General features: G+C 40.6%; 1 protein-coding gene across 3 annotated transcripts in view; it reads right to left on the bottom strand.

Annotated features, from left to right (window-relative positions):
* ATXN7 (ataxin 7) overlaps positions 1-20893 on the bottom strand; it is a 134317-nt gene that overhangs the window by 104406 nt on the left and 9018 nt on the right. For all 3 annotated transcript variants that reach the window (XM_019624091.1, XM_019624092.1, XM_019624088.1), the window contains exon 2: positions 44-142. The gene's annotated coding sequence lies outside the window, so the exon portion shown is untranslated. The remainder of the gene's footprint in view (positions 1-43; positions 143-20893) is intronic.

Raw genomic sequence — 20893 nt, forward strand, 5'->3', positions numbered from 1 at the left:
GCAGCACATTTATTCAGCTGTGTTATGTTGGAACAGCAGTTACCTTTTCGTTGGAGGGCAGGCCAAAAATCCTGATCGATTTACCAGTGGATCTTCATCTGCTGTGACTGTGGAATCTCTTTCTTCTTAATTTTGTTCAGATCTACAAAAAGTGAAAAGGGGCAAAGGGATGAAACTGTGGGTAAAGCTAATCAGAAATCTATATCCTCATTAGTTACTAGATGTTCCAAAATTACACATGCTTTAAAATGGCAGTGTTAAAATCTGAGGCACTTTACCAACTGTATACCATAATTTGTCATTTATGTTACAAAAAAATTTTTTTTTTCAATGAACTTAATCGGCTATATTTACAATAAACTGAGAACAAATGACTATTCAAAATGTATGTAAAGTCTGAAACTTTAGCTCCTGGGGCTTAAAGTCATTGTGCATAATCTGCCACTAATGAGTTTTCATTTAAATTTTAAAATGGCTATTCAAAAAACCTGCTCCTATGAAACCTGTTAGCATCACAGATTTAAAAACACATACACGCCAACACATACACACTAAATGAGATTATTATTATTTGGCGAGCTCACTCTGTCCTTTATCATCCAGCAGTTTATAAAAGCAATTCATGATACTACAAACAGGAAACAAAAACTCAAATTAAACCAGATTCCTAAAAAGCACAAGGAGTGTATGTGTTCCATTATCTACATACTTCTGTGCACATGTGTACATATATATTTCAAGTGTAATGTGGCTACTATTCAAATTAATTCGGGAGGAGCACTGAGTTAAAGAGTCAGGAACTGGAGATTAACAGAGGACAGGTGGAAATTTAACTGGCTTTCAAGTTTGACAAGCAGCACTAGGACAAGAACAGTAAATATGCGCAATGGCACAGCTACGGAGCAGATGCTGTTCAAGTATAAAGCACAAGGCAGGCTGATTTCTATGAAAAATTCACTACTAACACACTTCTCCTATAATCCTCACATTCTATACACCATGGTCGGTGATGGGAATATTGCTTTGATCAACTTTTATTTATTTTCATGTACTCTAAGATGCTAAGCCAAATACTTCCATGGTTTAAGATACTAATAAAACATCTCAGAAAGTCAGTGGCTGAAATTCTATGCTGTTTTGAACATTATTCATAATTATCTTTATTGGCTTTTAAGTTATTCCTGGCTCACATTCTTCTCTCTCTTTTTTAGACAGTTTCAGTTTTATTCACACACAAAATGGTATTCAGTAATGTAAACATTCAGTGAAGTAATCATTCCTACAATCTTTATAAGCCAGATGTTTCTCTTCCCTAGATTTCTAATTCCTTCCCAGTCCCTTATCTTTGAAAATTTTTCTCTGATTTCCATTTTAGTGTTCCTTTTCTGCCTTGTTTCCAATAAAAGCCACTATCTTGCTTAACATGTCTGTCCTGAGCCAAAATTCATTTCTTTGCACTCTAAATATTTAACAGCTATGCAAAAATCACTCAAAGGAAGCTGCAAGTTACCAGGCTAGAGATGGCCAATAAAGATGTTATGTTAGAGATAACCATTCACCTCGCTGACGGTGATTCCTTCGGAGGACACTTGAGGTGGAACAAGACCAGCGCCAGGTTAGACTGTGCTTGACCTTATTTCACCAGGTCAAGCTATTTTTCAGTTTTCCATCAGGACACTCCAGCTACTTCTCTACAAGCACCCAAGGAAGTCATCAGATTTTGGGGGCTATGAAATTTCCCCAAGATAGTATTACTGGCCATTAAAAGAATTCACCATTTTCCAGCCCGCATACGTTAAAAATGCTTTAAGGGAAACCCTATTCTTAGAGGAAAATGGTAGAGTCAGTTACTAAAAATAAGCATTTAAAAATAGCAACTTCTCTACTTAGAACAGGGGGTCAGAAATCTTCCTTTCCAGGGAAAATAACTATCATATATTTGTATAATTCTCTCATTTTATCTTCACATTGACACTGCTCAAAAGAGCTGTTATTATGATCTCCATTCCACTAGTGAGGACACACACTAACACGTCATAATTTGCTCAAGATTACCTGGCAAATAAATGGTTTGAACCTGAACTAGACTGGAGGCCTTTGGTGCTCGTTAGCTCCCTTCCCAAGCACACCACACTGCCTAAAACGCAGCTTTAATTTTGTTTTGCAAAGATAAAGAGAAATAGTTCAAAAGGTAGAACATTTTCTAAGAATAGAAACGTAAACTTGGTAGCTTTTATTCATTCACCACATACTATGTAATAAGCATTCAATAAATATAATTTAAAAAAAGATTTTTAAAAGATGACAGCCAGTTAGAGGTGGGAGAGAAGGCAACAAGAAGGGAAGATATAACTTGAGTGTTCTCGAAAATCCTGAGTAGAATAAATTTATTTACTCTTTTTTGGGGGCGGGGGGTGGCAAGTTTGTAGAATCTGCCTTTCTCCTCGAGAAGCAGCCTAGCCCATGGTGACCCTTTTCTCTCAGCACTATGTAATTCTCAACCCCAGGTCCAGTCGTATTTGTACAATGAGACTCCAAACTCCTCCTGTTTTGGCCAAGGCTGGACACATGACCCAAACTGAGATTGTTCTCCTTGGAACTAGAAATGGAATGAAAAGGGTCTGCTCGGTCTAGGCTGCAAGCTAGCCCCCCCCCCCCCCCCCGGTGTGCTCTCAGTCTATAGGAAAAGGCCAGTCAGCAAAGAGAGAAGAATAAATGTGCTGCTGAGAATGAACTGGACCCAAGAGGCCACACAGCCCCAGAGAAAAGAAAGGGAAACGTTTTCTGTCCAGGGGTTCTAGGTCTTTCCTGTCCCAAGTATAGTCCCCCAGAGGCCCGAAGCACTTTCTTTCCTAGGGTTTTAAGAATCCCCTGGACTTATAGGGAACACGGCTCTCCTCTTCTGAGCTTAAGTCTCTTTTAATTGATTTTTGATAACCGCAACAAAAATAATCTTGCTCAAGACAATTAAAACTTTTGTACTAAAAAATAAAAGGGCAGATTTCATGAGAATTTGTTACAAAAGAAGATCCTGAGGAATGTTCAAGGGTTCAGAAAAATCCTCTCATTACCTTTAAACAAAGAAAAGCCCACACTGTTACACGGGAAGTATTATATCAACTTTTAAAGAGAAAAATGACTTATTTTCTAGGAATAACATCTCTGTTTCCTTTTAAGACTCTGAGAGCCTTGTTGCAATTTAAGGCATAATCTGGAACATTCTTGTTATATAATAGAGTCTGTCAAAAATAAGCAAAAATCTACCTACTATGATCAAGGAAAGAAAACACAGGCTAAACACAGTTGGTCTTGTTTTGAAGTACAACAGTATAAACTTCCTTTTTATTTCTTAAACCTTCTTAAACTCTAGGCAAACCATGAAGATTTAATGTGAGACTGGCACCCTGGGTGCTTGGCGAGGCATGACAGGGAAGACAAAAGTCTAGAAGTAGGTCCTAAAATGAGGGTGACACAAATTTTGACTGTCTATTAAACCAGACCTGAGGTAAGGCTAACGTCCTACCTCTCCATTCTATATCTGAAAAGACTGAAAACCAAGAGAGGTTTTCTGCAAGCTGGCTCATTGATCCAGTGAAACATGTTCAGCGTGGGCTCCGTCGGTGTTGTGCCCGCATGAGAACCAGCAGTGGATCAGCCGTCCAACTCCCGACTTGCAGTTTTCTCTCCACTCTTTGACCCTCACTGCAAACAGCAAGTCCCCAGGCCTCAAACAGTTCACTTTTTTGTCTGTTTGGAGATCTTGGGGGGAGGGGGGAGGAATTTGTTACTCTAACACTTAAAAGGTAAGAAGGTTCACATAAAATTCCACATTCCCATTTTCTCTTGGAAAGTCCAAAAATCTGGCGACTAAGGCCAGCTCTGCTACTTGGGGACAACCAGCTGACGTTGTGTCCTGGGCTGCCTCTTGTCACTGGGCATGTACTCTCTAAAGTACCCACCTGTCTGCACCACTTATTTTCCTTCCAGGCTGTTCCTGTAGGCAGCCAAGCTTGTGACCCTGAGCCTAGGTTGTTTTCCTAAGTTTCTTCTCTCAAATGAAAAATCTACAAACCAAAAACTTTAAAACAGGTTACATGCAGCTATAGGTATATTCTACAGAAATATGAATCAATGTGGCCCCTAGTTTACTCTCTCCTCCTACCCAAGTTCCACCTTGCTTTCACCCTGCCAGGCTTTCTACCTGGCAAATTTCAGAATGACCCTTTCTCTATACTCCACACAACCTGTCTTTTCAGCTGTGCTACTGGATATCCGCCCCACCCCCTGCAAAGGTCAGCTGCAGCTTTTGCATCTACCCAGCTCCAGGCACTGCTCTCAGGGTCACTCTAGTGAACACCAAAGGACAGTCTGAAAAGATAACTGGTGAAACTGGTGAAGGAGGGGATACAACCACTTACAAGGACGGACTCCAGCACCTCCAACCTAGGCGTCAGGGATACATTTTAGTCCCTACAGTCAGTCTTGGGGCTCTCCCATCCCTCTGTGAAACTCCTCACATAGTGGTTACACTGTTAAAGGAACCTCTGTTTTCTGACAGCCTCTACATATCCACACACATTCATCCCTCCCCTCTCTCCAAAGGGTTCAGCGCAGCCACCCTGCACCCCCCAGGCAGTTTCAAGTCACACAGCTCTTCCAGCTAAAGCCCCCTCTCTCCCTGGTATCATGGAGGTTAACTGGCCTCCTCCTTTTGGCTGAAGGGTCAGAAAGCCATTTTCCCATCAATTATGACTACAGAACACTATTCCCATTATTCTAGGAGGGAACCAAAAATATAATAAAATTCCCAGTAGTTCTCCAATTTGTCTCTGTGTAAAATCCTTGGTTAATTCAGGTTTGCAGGTTGATTGACAAAAACACATGACAATAACAGTAGTAGCAGCTGCTGATATTTACTAAGCAGTTACTATGTGCGCCGTATTACTATAATACATAGTAAGCTTGGTATTAACTAACACATGTATCATCTTATTTAACCCTCCCAGGTCTATGCTATAGGAGCTTTTATTATATTCCTTTAACAGGGAGAAAACTGAGGCTTGTGGGAGGAGGCCAATATGGGGCAGAAGTGAAGCAGTCAATACAACAGCAGAGCTTAAAACCATTCCCTCCGCGGCCACCCAGCATCGCAGTTCCTCCCTCTGTCCCTCTCCTCAGCACCTGCTGTTCCCACCACCTTGAACTCCTTTCTTCTTACCTTCCGAGTAACTCTCCCCCAGCCGTGAAAACCCAGCTCAGATGAAACATGCCCAGCTCTCTAAGTGGGCTTCTTGGAGGCAATGTCTGCACCACTGTATGCTGTATCCAGGGCCCGGCATTGTACGTGTTAACGAATGCCTGCTGAGTAAGTAGATTAAATGCGGCCACAGGCTCTGACTGTTGCCCATTGCTCAGGTTAGTGTGTGCCTGGGGTGGGGTGTTCTTGCCTTGCTAAGGACTTGCAATTGGGCCTGAGCAATAAGCGGCTGTTCTGCCATTCACTCTCGCTCAGCTCCCCAGCAAGCTCACTTAGAGCTCAACGCTAAGGACGGGAGGTGGATGAGAGGGAAACGAAGGCCCAGTGCCGTGTTGTTCCCTTAACAGGGACTCAGGTCTATGCGGCTGACTGAGGGGAAGGGAGCCTAGGTGGGACAGCGAGGCCTTCTCCCCCAATATTGTGTCAGGGGAACACTAATCTATTACTGGCCGGGGTTATAGAATTCTCAAATTCATATAAATATCCTCAATTGAGTAATTCTTAGATAGTCTAACATGGTCCTTTAAGGAAGACATCAAATAAATGAACAGCTATTAGGCATTTAACTCTGGGGCCATACTTATTAATACTACCAATAATAACAACTTTTACTGAGTGTTTACTGTGGGCAAGACCCTGTGTTAAGTACTTTACATGCACTGTCTTGTTTACTCTTCACCCCCGCCCTATGAAGAATGTTTTATAAGTGAGGAAATGAAGGTTTATAATAGTTAAATGGTTTGCCTAAGGTCACTGATGGTAAAAGCAGTGGCTAGTTGGATAAATGTGTAATTTGATTAATAATGCTTGCAGGGTTTTTTTTTATACTTCCTCTTTAAATTATGCCACTTAAAGTCAGGCTGGGCAACCTATCACAAACTTCACTTCTTTAAAAGATCCAACAAAAACCCCTCCTCTTTTATTAAGCCTTTCTAAATATTATTTGTGATCAATCACCGATGCTCCCCTATATCCACATCTCATCTCCTTGAGCACATAATTAGACCAGGTTTCCCAGTATTCACTGCAGTAAGGTATAGCTCTATGGCCGAGTCCTAAAATGTGAACAGAAAAGTTGGGTGCCTCCTTGTCTTCATCCTCAGGCTCCCTGCTGGTCAAATGGAGGGCTTCAAGCACTCAGAGGTGGGCAGAGTCACCAAATTCACCCCTGAGTGAGTGTGTAAAGCAAGAGCCTCCTTGCCAACCCACAATGAACTGTGACTTGAGTGAGGAATAAACATGGATTGTGTTAAGCTACTGAGGTTTTGGGTAGCGATAGCAATCAACACACTCCAATACAGTACTACTGTTGTCTTTATTATCATATGAATTTTTATTATCAACAGAACAGCTATAATTTACTAAAGGTGCACTAATAATAGGCATTATACAAAGTATTTTAATACATATTTTATTCATTTCTCACTATGAGGTAGGTATTATCTGCATTTTATAGGTGACAAAATCAAGGGTCAGAGATCAATAATCTGTTCCTCCTCTGAACATGTACATCTATAATCTGATTTATTTGGTAATTAATCATGGATTGTCTCATACACGTTGCATTGACAGGTTAAGCAGTTTTCACTCCTATAGTTAGTTGATTTTTCTTCTCTTCCTCAACTGGACAGAAAACTGCTAAAAGGAGGGGTAGGTCTTACAAATCTATATTCCATATTATTCACACATTGCCTCATGAATATACAAAGTAATTAACAGGCATACATTCTTTAATACTATATATATACTTTAGAGGTCTGTTGCCACATATATATATATATATGTATATATATATATATATATATATATATATATATACATATATATATATATATAGTGCTGTGTTTTGGGCAACAGACCTCTAAAGTAAATCTGACCAAGAAAATTGGCTTTTTACTATGAAGAGTTACTTAGTACGCTGTTATTTCAGATCCATGACTTAATGAGTATCATTAATGCAATTTTTCAATACTGTAATTACATGTGTGAAAGTACATAAACATTTAGTACAGATTCTGACATATATTTGGTAATCGATAAAGGTTCATTTCCCTTCTCCTTCATCTCAATAGCTACTTCAAGTATAACTGTATGCTGCTTGAAGAAAACAAAGATGATCAGAAGAAAAATGGTAAGCCTGTCAGTAGAGGTTGATTTTAATTACAAAGAATACTTTCCTATCTGGAAGGAAAACCATCTAAAACATTAGGAGCCAGAGCCAAATGAAGATTAATTGACAGTTACACAGTTACAAGATTATCTCATTCATAAAACTCTGTCCTGACACAACCTTCAGGAACATGAATTCTGGGCCAGCCTTGGAGCCAATGCTCACACCCTCACCTCCATGTAGTGGGTTGCAGAATGGGGCCTTGGGGCTCACCTCCCATATGCTCAGCTCCGTAGGTCTGGCCACAAGGGATTCCCTAGAGCCATATATGTAATCAAACACTAACATGCCCTCCTACAGCTCCTACAATATTTTTTGTATTTTGTTAGAAAAGAACACATTGGCATCTAAGGAAGATTTGTTCCTTCTGAGGCTGTTTGTTCCCATAAACCCACAGGGATCCATTTCCTACTCAAGACATTAGAAGAACCTGATTAACACGATGCAGACACTGGCTTTCATATGGTGACATTTCACACTAACCACATATAGCAACTCTGTGACACAATCTTTGCATCAACTAATGTAAATCAATTAATGTAAATATTTCAACTGCTATTCATTTAAACATTATATCCTAAAAAGTCTCTCTTCTTTGAAGAGCTCTTTTGAGATGAAATGGAACACGAATGTGGGTCAGTTACTTTATTTAGTATACTTAAAGTATACATTTAGACATCTTTCTCATGTTCAGTAATCAATTGTTAATACCTAGTTTGTTGATGGGATGGGTTTTTCCTGGGGTAATGTTCCCTTTACCTTCATGGTATCTTCCTTAACAGTAGGCAATAAGGTTAATGCTATAATCAGATAGTCCATTGGCACATATGATTTTAGCCACTGTTTAAATACAGCAACACAGAGTATGTATCACCCAAGTTAGAAAAATGCAGTTTTGAAAATTAGTGAATCAGATTCTGGACAACTTCTTTTAAAACCAAATATTTTTTTTAAATGTTTAACATAAATATTCTTTTAAAAGTATTTTGAAAATGCTGAGTGAAAAAAGCCAATCACGAAAGATCACATTTATATAACATTTCGAAAAGGACAAAATCACAGAGTTGGAGAACAGCTCAGTGGTGCCAGGAGTTAGGGGCTGTGAAGGTAACAGGACCCACTGTGACTACCTACAAAGGGCTGCACGGGGGAGATTTCCGTGGTGATGGAAGAGTTCTGTATCTTGATTAAGGTAGTGGCTACACAAATCCACACATGTGAGGAAATGACATGGAACTGCATACATACTTTATGCCAATGTTGATTTCCCAGTGTCGATATTGTACTGTAGTTAGGTAAGATGTAACCAATGGGAAAAACTTGGTGATGAATAACCAGGGCCTCTTTGTGCTACCGTGGCAGTTTCCTATGAATCCATGTTATTGCAAAATTAAAATTAAAATTAGCTAAAAGTATATTGGGTTATAAATATATTTGACAGAATAATGTATCAATCTAGAAGATTAAATAATACTCAAACCTTTGCAAATATATTTTATATGGCTTCCCATTTTGTATACAGATGGAGGTGAGGCAAGAGTGGGAATGGAGTAGGTAACAGCAGGATTTACTGTCAGGATGCTCACTAGTCATGACAAGTTCAGCACAAGGACCACTTTAGCAGCCAGTATCTGGATGTCTCACAAAGGACAGGCAGCATACAACATGGAAAAACAAAAACATGTAATTAGAGACTTCTTATATCATAAAATCCTTAAGATTTTGCCATTAAAAAATAGAGACCCACAGGGTCGGCCGAGTGGTGCGTTGATTAAGAGTTGGCTTGGAATGCCAGATCTGAGCAGCAGGGCCCTGGTTCGGATCCCACATGAGGGCCAGTGACACTGCGCCCTCTACAGCTAAGATGGTGAACAACAGCTCAACCTGGAGCTGGGCTGCCGTGAGTCGCCGGCGACGGCGTAGGCTGCAGTGGGGCTGGTTGGCAGCTGGCGTGGGCTTCGTGGGCTGCCATGAGCCGCCGTGAGCGGCCGTCCAATGGCTGGTGAGCGACTGCCTCACTTGGGAGGAGTGCAATGATAATACCAACATGGACCAGTGAAGCGACAGCCTCCACAACTAGACTGAAGGACAAAAGGACAGCTACTTATCTGTTCCTCTCCCTCAATTCCTCAATAAAATCTTTTTTAAAAAAAAAAGTGAGACCCATGGAACAGCATACTTTAAACATAAAAATAAAAAACATATCTTGTGATTTCTATATGCTAATTAAGATACCATTGAGCATATGATTATATAAAATTTGCAAAATACATTATTAGACTTATGTGATTACCAAAAAATAGAAATTTTTTTTTATGTACACATGGCAGTAGTTTCTACAATTCAAACATCTCTTTGGCTAAATTAATATAAACTGCTGCAATGTGCCAATAATAAATAAGAGGCAAAAAGAATTCCAGAAGCTGTAAGATGCAAATTAAACAAAGCCAGTGTAGTTATTTTAACTAGGGCTTTACACAGAGAATTTTTTTTTAATCACCGATTAATGCATAAACATTCTGGGACTACATTAAAAACATGACTCCTTGATTCCCTGTATCTCACACCTAAGCTGGCTCAACACTGGTTCATCATGACTCGGAATCTAAAGAGAGGTTGGCAGCACTTCATAAATACCTTCCTGCTCGCTCCTTTCTGCAGTGATGCAATTTGACCTACATTTCCAGTGCCCATTGAAACTTCGTAGGAGAGGGAAGAGAGTTTTTCATTTATCCTACCCTCTGACTAACTAGGACAGCAAATGCCACTCAAGGGACTGCTACTGGATAGAAGCAAAGCGGGGGAAAGTCATGTCAGTAAGAAATTCCATAGGAGAACATTTAGAAATACTGCAGCATCTGATTCTGCAAATCAACTGGCGTGACTTTACAAGACAACAGCAAGGAAGGTTGCCCCACTTTTATACCATACTCAGTTCAGAACACCATGGGCTGCTTTATTTACTTCAGGCTCCCAGCATGACGAAAATTAAACTTGAACTAGAGACTTGTCTTTGCCATAGTCTTTTTATTTTATTTTTAAAAAAAACCTTTAATTTTAGAATGGTTTTATGTTTACAGAGAAGTTGTTAAGATTATAAGAAGTTCCTATATACCCTACACTTGGCTTCTCTATTGTTAGTTAACCTCTTATATTAGTATGCAACATTTGTCACAACTAATGAACCAATAATGACAGATTATTATTAACTGAGTCCATAGTTCATTGAAATTTCCTTAATTTTTGTCTAATGTCCTTTCTGTTCCAGGATTCCATCCAGGATATCACATTTAGCTGTCACGTCTCCGTACGCCTCCTCTAGACCGACAGTTTCTCAGGCTGTCCTTTTTTGATGACTTTGACAACAGTTTGGAGGAGCACTAGTTAGGTATTTTGTAGAAAGTCTTCAACTGTTTGTCCAGTGTTTTTCTCATTATTATAACAGGATTATGGGATTTGGGGAGGAAGATCACAGAGGTAAAGTGCCCTTCTATTACATCATATCACATTTATCACTGTTCGTGTTCACTTCATCATCTGGCTAAGGTACTGTTTGTCTGGTTTCTCCACTGTAAACTTATTATTTTTCCCTCTTTCCATACTGTACTCTTTGGAAGGAAGTCATTACACACAGTCCACATTTAAGGCATGGGCAGTTATGTTTCACCTCCACTTGGGAGATTATCAACATACATCATTTGGAATTCTTCTACATGGAAGTTTTATCTATTCTCTCCCATTTGCTTACTTATTTGATCATTTATTTATATCAGTATTGACTCATGGAGGTTTATTTTATATTGTTATTTTACTATGTTTATATTACATATTTACATATATTCATATATATATATTCATTTTATTACATATTATATATACCTTGTATATTTTATTTATATTTATTTCACAATTATCTCTTTAAGTGTCTTTATTCTATGGCATGATAAATCATGAACACGATGTTTGGTAATCAAGCTACCATCTGACTGGCTACCTCTTCGGTTTGATATGGCCAATAAGATGCCTCATCATAACGAAGTTCCTCCAGAAAAAACATTGTTTTCTTTTCCTGTTGCTGGGGAAAGGGAGGAGAGGAGAATTACATGCAGCATGCTTGCTGTTCTACACAATAAGGTTTCCTACTTTCTCCCCCCCATTACCATTAAATGGCATTTCCTTTATGTCAACTCTTAATTACATGAGCTAAAGTAAAAAACAAGTGTCAATCAGATCTGGCTTTGAAATACAATAGTGATGACTTACAACAGCAGCTACACCTTCCTCCTCATGGTTTGTATATTATTATTATTATTTTTAAAGATTTTATTGGGAAATTAGGGAGGGGAACAGTGTTGGGGAATTAGGGAAGGGGAACATTGTGTCTTTACAGGGCCCATCATCTCCAAGTCAAGTTGTTGCCCTTCAATCTTAGCTGTGGAGGGTGCAAGCTCAGCTCCAAGTCCAGTCGCCGCTTTCAATCTAGTTGCAGGGTGTGTGTGTGTGTGGGGGGCAGCCCACCATCCCATGCAGAAGTGGTACCCCCAACCTTGTTGTTAAGAGTACGCGCTCTCACCAGCTGAGCCATCCGGCTGCCCATTGACAGCTCAGCTCAGACGCAGCTCACTGGCCCATGTGGGGATCGAACCGGCGAACCTGTTGCTCAGAGCTGGCGCTCTAACAAACTGCGCCCTCCAGCCGGCCCGGTTTGTATATTTTAATGTTATGCAGTTTTTCTTCACTGAAACTAAGCTAACCAGCCCAACACAAGGACAGAGCCAGGAGCTTCTTGAGCAGTGGGGGTACCTAGTGGGAAGCAAACAGATTTCTGTAGATAACTAAACCTCACATATTGGAGTTAATCCCCTGCAACACACACAGGAAAATTCTTTACTTCAGATTCCAACCCTTAGTCTGTGTAAACAGTCTATGCTCATAAAATCTTTTGTGACCTCAGGCTTTTTTAAAAATAAAAAAAGTAGGCCGAGGCCAGCACTGCTTTTCTCTGTCATCTTTTTTTCACTCGATCTGATTAATATTTATATTCAATAAACATTTCTGACCCTCTACTATGTACTAGGCAGCACACTATGCCTGGTACTTCCAACTAATCTAATAGATTAGAAAAGAAATTAAGAGCCCTGTTTCCATTTTCCCTCCTGGCAGAGATGGTGAAGTTGATGGAAGATAAATCAAGCCTTTACAATGCTGAGGACACAAAATGGTTTGAAGAAGCACACAGTTTGTCTGCCTCTACAGTTGTCTGATAATATTTTATAAAGAAAGGGGCATAACTTCCTTATTTGTACAATAGATATAATCAACCTCCTTCTCGGAGAGAATGTATGGAAAAGTTAGTCCTGTCACACACAATGGTTCTATAAGTATTAGCTCCTGTTCACATTTTGCACTTTATCATAAACACATCTAGAAAACACTAGGACTGTCCCACTAAGGTGTTTCATTGCCTTTTTTTCATTGTCAATTGTACTATCTTTATAAACTCTAAAATCAATCTTTAAAAACATGTCAGATCCTATGTCCCAGTCAACCTGTCTTTGATAAATCGACAATGCACATTCATTCAAGAGGCACAGGTCAGAATGGACAGGATATATTAACAACGATACAGCTAACATTGCTGGAAAGCTTCTTTTGTGCCAGGCACTGTGTGGATGTTGCACAAGCCTATGAGGTAGATATTCTAATTATCCCTAATTTCCAAATGAGAAACTGAGGCCAAAGAAATGAAGTAACTTGTGGAATGTTGTCACCCATCTGGGCTAGGCAATCTACCCCTACAGAAAGACAAGAACAAACAACAACAGAATTACATCAAACAACTGAGCATAAACATCCATTCCTTACCTCATGCTGATGATTCCTTTTCAAACACTGTTGTACTGGGTGCTACAGTAGAATAAAAGAATCAGCTAAAATGCTTCCTTTCCTACAAAGACCCAAACTGGGAGAAGGGCTTTGGATACTTCTGCCCCCAAAGGGACTCCACTTTGGGACTTCCTGCTCCACAATATTTTCAATCCATAAAACCCATCAAGGTCTCCCTACAGCACAGCATTCGACAGAGAGTAGCAACTCCCTGGCTGGCCCAGCCTGCAGGGCTCTTCCCTCCTAGCCCCAGCTCGTGCCTCAGGACATTTGCACTACAGGCTGCTTCTAGACCCAGCTAACTTCAGTACTCACATTAGAAGTCACTTACCTCTTCATCTAAGTGGAGTTAATCCCACACTTTGATTTTGTAAAACTAGCTTACGAGCTCTCCAGCCTGCCACTTCATTAAGGTCAACATTCAGCATGGGCACACCACCGATAAGAAGGGCTTCTGCCTGTATGTTATCCCCCGGGGCAGCCACAGAAAGACCTGCCTGCAGAAGAACAATCCTTTGGGGGAATTCAACAGACCAGGATTTAAATCCTGTTTTCCTTTTACAAACTGTGATCTCAAGCAAGTCTTTTCACCTCTGTAAGGACTAATGAAGAGATGCCACAAGTAAAGCACAATGCCTAGCATTTACTAACTGCCATTATCATTATCACGCCCATTACACAGATAAGAAATGGAGACTGCAAGTGGCCAGGTACCAAAGGTCACAGAATGAAGGACAGTTAGGGGTCAGGGCTTGAAAACCATTTCTTTTCCTTTCTTCTACAATTCTTTATTGAGCACCACTATTAAGTACCATGTTTGGTGCTGAAGACATAGCTGTGAAACAGGCAGACAAGTACCCTGTTCTCATATTCTCGTGGGTGCTTATATTCTCGTAGGGAAGACTGCCATCAACCCTTTACAGAGATAAACCGAAAGGTGCTTGAAGGTGAAGGGCAGGGTGCCTGAATCCACATGGGTTTTAGAGCAGTAACAAGATCCCTGGATTTTGTCTGAAAGGTCAAGGAAGGCTTCTGTTAAACAGTGGCATTTAAACTGGGAGTATGAGACAGAAGAGGTGTTTGGAGACGAGGGTGGCAGCAGGCATGCCAGGCAAAGGGAATCTCAAGAGAAAGACTGAGGAAAGACTGAGGCAAGTCTGAGGAACTAAAAGGCCAGAGGAGGCTGGAGATGTAGGTGGGGCCAGATCAGAGGACCACTGAAGGACATAGTAAGGGTTTGGGATGTCATCCATCCTTGAAGCAATAGGAAAGCACCAAAAGATTGGCACTAAAAGATTGGCTGCCCTTGATGAAACTGTTAATAAAAGGCTCACTCTGACCAGAGCTGGGCATGGCAAGTGTAGGCTTTTGATAAATATGTGTGAGCCATATGAAAGAATCTATGGTAAAGACAGACGAAACCACTTCTTTTACATCGCACAGCTGATGCTTTTATTAAAGTACCTATGGCTGATTATTATAGTTGGGTGTGGACCTCCTTTGACTAGACATAAATTTCTGAAATGCAGAGTTAAGTATCTTATTTATCTTCCCATCTCTCAAAGCCAAATGTTCAATAAAGCTATGGATAGAAACAGACCCTCTTTTAATAACTAAAGATCTCTTCTTATATTTAGATTGGCCAAGTAAGAATCTTTTGCCAATTCATCCCACCTTAGTTAAACGGATCTGAAGGGATAACATGTAAGGACTCAAAAAAAAACTTCCACTTTCCTTTTGCAGCTTAACTTTAACAACAAAATCCATTTCACCAATGTGTGACTAAATGTCCGATTTTTATATTTTAGGATAAATCACTGTACAATTCACATGCATGCTTTAAAAAAAAAAATCTCAGTTTAATTTTAACCCAGAACAAAATGCTCCAACAGAAGGTCTTTCGGTGATTGTCCAATTCTTCTGAGAATTGTTCAGATCCTCTCTTTGAATATTTAATTACTCTGATAGGGGTAGGGTAACTGTTTGGACTATTTATATTAAAAGACAGGACTGAGTCACAATCAATAGTTCACATACTTCACGGTTTATTTTGGGATTTCAGGAGATGAGGATGATGAGCTAGAATGATGTAGTGGGATTACGAATATGCTACTAGGATATGCGAGTAATTGACTGATCCCCCTTCCATCCCCAGACCAATTTCCCACCATTATGGCCCTGCTCTGTGTCCCAAAGACCGACCTCTATGGGTAGCATCACTGGGTTCATGCAGGCCGTGGGTTTGGCCAATAAAGGCACTGGAAGGAGATCAAAGAGGGAGGAAAGAAAGGAGGAGGGGAGTAGTGCTTTCTTCTTCCCTTCCGATTCTGGGCTGCATTTTCTGGCAATGGGTGAATCCCTCCAGGACTGTAGCTCCTGTCAGTTGGTCCCTCCTCTATGGCTCCAGCTCTGTCCCTGGACTCCAGGAATGAATGCTATTTCTTCTCTTTGCTCCTTTTGACCTAACACTGATAACAGCTTCCCATTGCTGTTACTTTCTGGGTGACAGGAACCCCACGTCACCCTTAACTCTGTCTATTCCTCTGGAAATAATCCCTTCATTAAAATCTTCTGAACCATCTACTGTTGGACTCTGTTTCCTGCCAGACCTAAGAATTCAAACCATAGACTTGTAAAACCAGCAATCTCCCTCCTTTGCTTGCAAGCAGTTATCACAATGGTTATTCCTCTTCCAAAGCAACTCCTTCACACAGAACACTGCATGAAAGCTCGTAAGAGTTCTCCAGCAGGAATGACACCTTTTAAACTGGTCAGTGCGGGGTGGGGGTGGGGAGTGCGGGGGGTGGGGACACTTAGAATTCTCTAGGCAGGGTCTGTTACACTTTAAGAGTAAAATGTTCACAAAGAGATGCCACTTCCTCCTACTTCTCCCTGGGTTTCCTCTTGCTCAGAGCTCAGAATCAAAGTCAGGATTGTGTTTTCACCCTGAATACCAGTAAGTTCTATCACTGCCTGGGGAAGGTGCCCCATGTGTCACTTCACTTTGCTAGTTTCTCAGACCTGAGTATCTGCTTACCACCAGCCAAGGCACACAGAAAGAGAGCCAGCCATCTTGTATTACTAGCCTCCTGCCCATGATCTTTCCTTCTTTCTCTCTTTCATCCCAGGATAAATCTTACTTCTGCACTAAGATAAAGATGAGCAGGATGAGGAAATTCTGCTTTGCTCAGCCTTGCCTGTCTCTTTAACAGGTTAGCACTTTTCTTTCCCACAGGAGAGGACTGGCGTATGCTTATACCATAATCTGCTCTGAGCTCCTTCTTTGGATTTTTCTTTTACCAAGGCGTCTGGATTTGAGGTTAAATGTTAATTGGAAATCACCTGGGAGTCTCTATAAACAACTCACCTTGCTTTCACTTGGCACAAGTAACATGGAGCTAACTATATTTCTGAATATTGGGGCATTCTTCTGAACAAGAGCTGATTTAAAGAATTCTTCCAGGGAGTTGATAAGAACTGATGTGGCTTATGTCAACACGCTATTCCAATAACAACTCCAAAGGACTGCCTCTGCAACCAGCAGGCATTCAGAGCTGACCGAAAGAGTTGCTAAGATAGACACAGGCAGACAGAGGTAGTCTGCAGAAAAGATGTTCTATTGCACACCAGCCATGGCTGGCCAAGGGGAAAGATAGCTCTCTTCTTCCATCCGGGTGCAGAAGCCTGAAGGCAACACCTGAGAGAGGCAGTGGGATTACCAAAACTTGGTTCACACTGTTTATCGATTCCTACCACTCTTTATCTTTAATTCTAGGCATTCATTTCAAAAGATATTTTATTGGGGAACTCTATAAGCAGCTGGGTGGATATACATCAAATGTTAAAAGTTGTATCTCTGGGTAATAGAAATATGAGTAACGTTTATTTCCTTCTGTTCCAAATACCTATGGTTTTTGCAATCAGGGAAAAATTATTCAACAAAAAAACCTGTAAGTATTCAGGAATTCATATTCCATAAGAACCAAATTTATGTAGTACTTGAAACTCAAAATCCAAATTACCTTTCTTAACTTTTGTGTATTTAAGATTTTCAATACTCTAATGATTTTATGAACACTTCTTTAAAACTAAGGAACCATTTGAATTGCGAAAAACAAGAATGCTAAGTTGAATTCAACTTGTAAATTTTTTTTGGATATACATCATGACCTTAATTGAGACAGTTTAGACTCTTCAAGGTAAAAATTCATTATTTTCATACTTTGTAGTACTCCTAATACACATGAAAAGGAACGGAACTGTTTCTCTTTGTAGGAACACCATGCAGATGATATCATATGCAGTTATATGGCTACGAGGCTTCAGATAAAAAACCAGACTTGTGTTTCTTCCACTACACATGCTAGCCAATAAAAACTTTCCAGTCTACAGCTGATTAATACTTGACACCAGATCTATGGAAAAGAAAGCTAATCGTTGCTGGCTGTTAGCTAAAGCAACAGATGCACTAAGAAACCTGCCTGCTACCAATTCATGACTGCTGTTTACCAAGACAACTGATTTTTCAGTTTGGTGCTATTTATATTTCTAAACAGAAAACTTAAATATTATCTTTTCTAGGAGCTACCTTTCTCATAATCTATAATAGCTAAACATGTGCTATTCACTGTCTTGTAGTGTTGAAATATTAACAGGGAATCTTGGAAATCATAAACATCTTTACTAGCTTCAGGAAGCTAGTAAATTTGAACAAAAGATTCCTTTTAAAACTGTCCTAATATAATGGCAAATGGTCTCTTTTCTAACTTTGATTTCCAAGTGATTTATAGTTATAACTATCAGGATGATAATAAACAACCACTGCACTGTACACCTGAAGCTGACATTGAATAATATACATCAACTATAACTGAATATATATAGTTACGGGACATGGAGTATAGTGTGGTAAGTGGAGTCAATGGAATTGTAATAGATATGTATGATATAGGGGGAGGTGGATTGGGGGAGGGGTTGTCACTTTGTGAGGGGTTAAAAGTATAACTAGTGTATTGTTTTGTACACCTGAAACTAATAAAAAATGTATATTTCTAAAAAAAATAAAATAAAATAAATAAACAACAGGGTGGGAAGTGAAGGGAATAGAGAATGGAGTCTTAATATTTCCTCTTAGAGTACCTAAGAGGAGCTATGTGCCACACCACTAAAAATTCCTTTTGTGTTCAGTACATTAAAACTTAAAGATGCTAGGGCTGGCTGAGTGGTGCGATGGTTAAGAACTGGCTTGGGATGCCAGGGGGGCCCCGGTTTGGATCCCACATGAGGGCCAGTGACACTGCCCTCCACAGCTAAGATGCTGAGCAACAGCTCAACCTGGAGCTGGGCTGCTGTGAGTCGCTCGCAATGGCGTAGGCTGCAGCCCCTGTGGCAGTGGGTTGCCATGGGCTACCGTGTGTAGCCAGCAGCCAGCGTGAGCGGCCGTCCAGAAGCCGGCGACTGATCTGCCTCGCCCGGGAAGAGCACAGTGATGGTGCCAACTTGAGCCAGTGAAGCAATGTCCTCCACAACTAGACTGAAGAACAAAACGACAGCAACTTGTCTGTTCCCCTTCCCCCAATTCCCCAGCACTGTTCCCATCCCGCCAATACCCCAATAAAAAAAAAAAACTTAAAAAAAAAAACCACAAAAAACCTTAAAGATGCTAATGAATAAAATATAAAGAAATGAAAAATAGGCATTTTTTCAGTGTAGAATTTTGCTAGAATTCTTTTCAGGATTAAGTTCAAGGATTCTGAAAGTTCAAAATGTCTGCAAAAAATGAGACCATGAGACAATCTAGAAATGCAAGAGAAAAAAAAGACAGTTTTTTGACTAGTGTTAGGTGTTAATAGAACATGGTTAGAAGCTGTAGAAATCAGTGCCTGAAACAAATTGAAACAGATAATTTAAAAACTAGTGTTAAAGGCTAGGACAGGGTTCTAAAAGCTAGGGAAAGGTTTGGGAGTTCTGTTCTCTACAAAAAGATCTGGCCAAACAAGAACCACCATATTACCTCTCTGAGCATACTGATGGTTCAGACTACAATGAAACTTTAAAAGCAAGGGAGAAAGAGCCTAACATACAACCCTACTGTTAACAGAAAACTGCCTGGAGACCTTAATTAAACAAGAGCGTCAAGTGCTGCTCTCAAAATCTCTTGTAGCGCTGGACCTGAACAGCAGAAAACAGAGCAGAGCATTTAAAAAGAGTCCAGGAGTTGGGAGGACAAGTGACTAGCTGCAAGGTGGTAATTACACTGTTGTGAAGTAAAAAAGGCCAGACTGAAGGGCTCCAAGTGGTACTTCAAAACCAGCTAATCAGCGCAAGCGGTGGGGAGAGCCGGCTCCTCAACCAGATATCTGTGGGGAAATGAAGAGATGCTGGGCCTCCAAAGCAAGACTATAGATGTGCAGCTGCTAATGACCAAGATGACTACTCGATGCCTTCCTTACACACCAATGTGCCCCCAGTAATAGAGGCGAAACAGAGGTTCACCTATCTCTAATTCAGGAGGAAACTTGATAAACTAGAGGGGCTTCTGCAGTTGGTAAACCACTGTTCTAGAAGCGCCCTCAGCAAAGGATGGGTGGTGAGAACACCAGGGTTCTCCTGCGACAGTCCTGTGCTGTAGGAAAAATCGCTTGTCTTCTCTAAACCATATGCTTAGCTGAAAAACAGGGAAAACTTGCTCTTCTGTGACTTCAAAAGACCAGAGTATAAAATAAAACTGAGTATATATGTGTAAATGCTCTGAATAAAATCACACTGGATTTGCACAGCATTTTACTGTCTGAAACATGGTTTAGCTTACACTACAAAGGCTGTATAAATGCTAGTTGACCCTGCAGCCTATGAGCTGCAGGGTCTAAAATGTTTATTTTAAAGTATTAGCAAGGTTACAATGACAGCAGCTAAACACCAGCAGAAGACAGAGGAACAAATGCAGGGCAGTTTGGAGCAGTTTAGTGCAGGGGCCAATAACTATATTTATCTCACTGTGTCCTAAGTGGATCACTATGCCCCGGGTAAAAATGTTCTTCACAGGGACTCTGTTACCAGTGAACGGTTCAATTACAGTCCATGTGCTTTTCTTTTAAAAAACAGAGAAGATTACCACGTAAAAGACAAATATATTACTGCATTTACAATGGTAAGCACTGATCAGCCGAAATGGAAATAGATGGCATAGAGTCACAAGCCTGTTTCTCAAACTGGGGTTTGAGAACCCTTGGAGGCATGTGAGGTTGGGAGGGAGAAGGGTGGACCAGGGGTCATCCGGGTGTTGCAAAGTTAAATATAACAGATAATGCACAAAGCCACTCACACATCGCAGCCCACAAGTGCTGGGACAGTGGACCTCTGTTGATTTTACCAGCCCTGCATCCATTCCCCTTGCTGGGGAATGACAACTCTCCTAGTACATACTCTCTGGGTAAGGCAGGAACCAAGGCACCTGCCAGGGCCCAGGCGGGGCCTGAGACACTGTCAGTAGAAAGTGGGGCTAAAAACAGTTTGTTGGAGAGGTTCGTAAGTCCAGCACCCTGAGAAGGCTGTCCCCTGGGGCCTGCTACCTGGATCCC

This window comes from Hipposideros armiger, unplaced genomic scaffold (genome assembly GCF_001890085.2).
Source record: "Hipposideros armiger isolate ML-2016 unplaced genomic scaffold, ASM189008v1 scaffold_578, whole genome shotgun sequence".
Classification (NCBI taxonomy): Eukaryota; Metazoa; Chordata; class Mammalia; order Chiroptera; family Hipposideridae; genus Hipposideros; species Hipposideros armiger.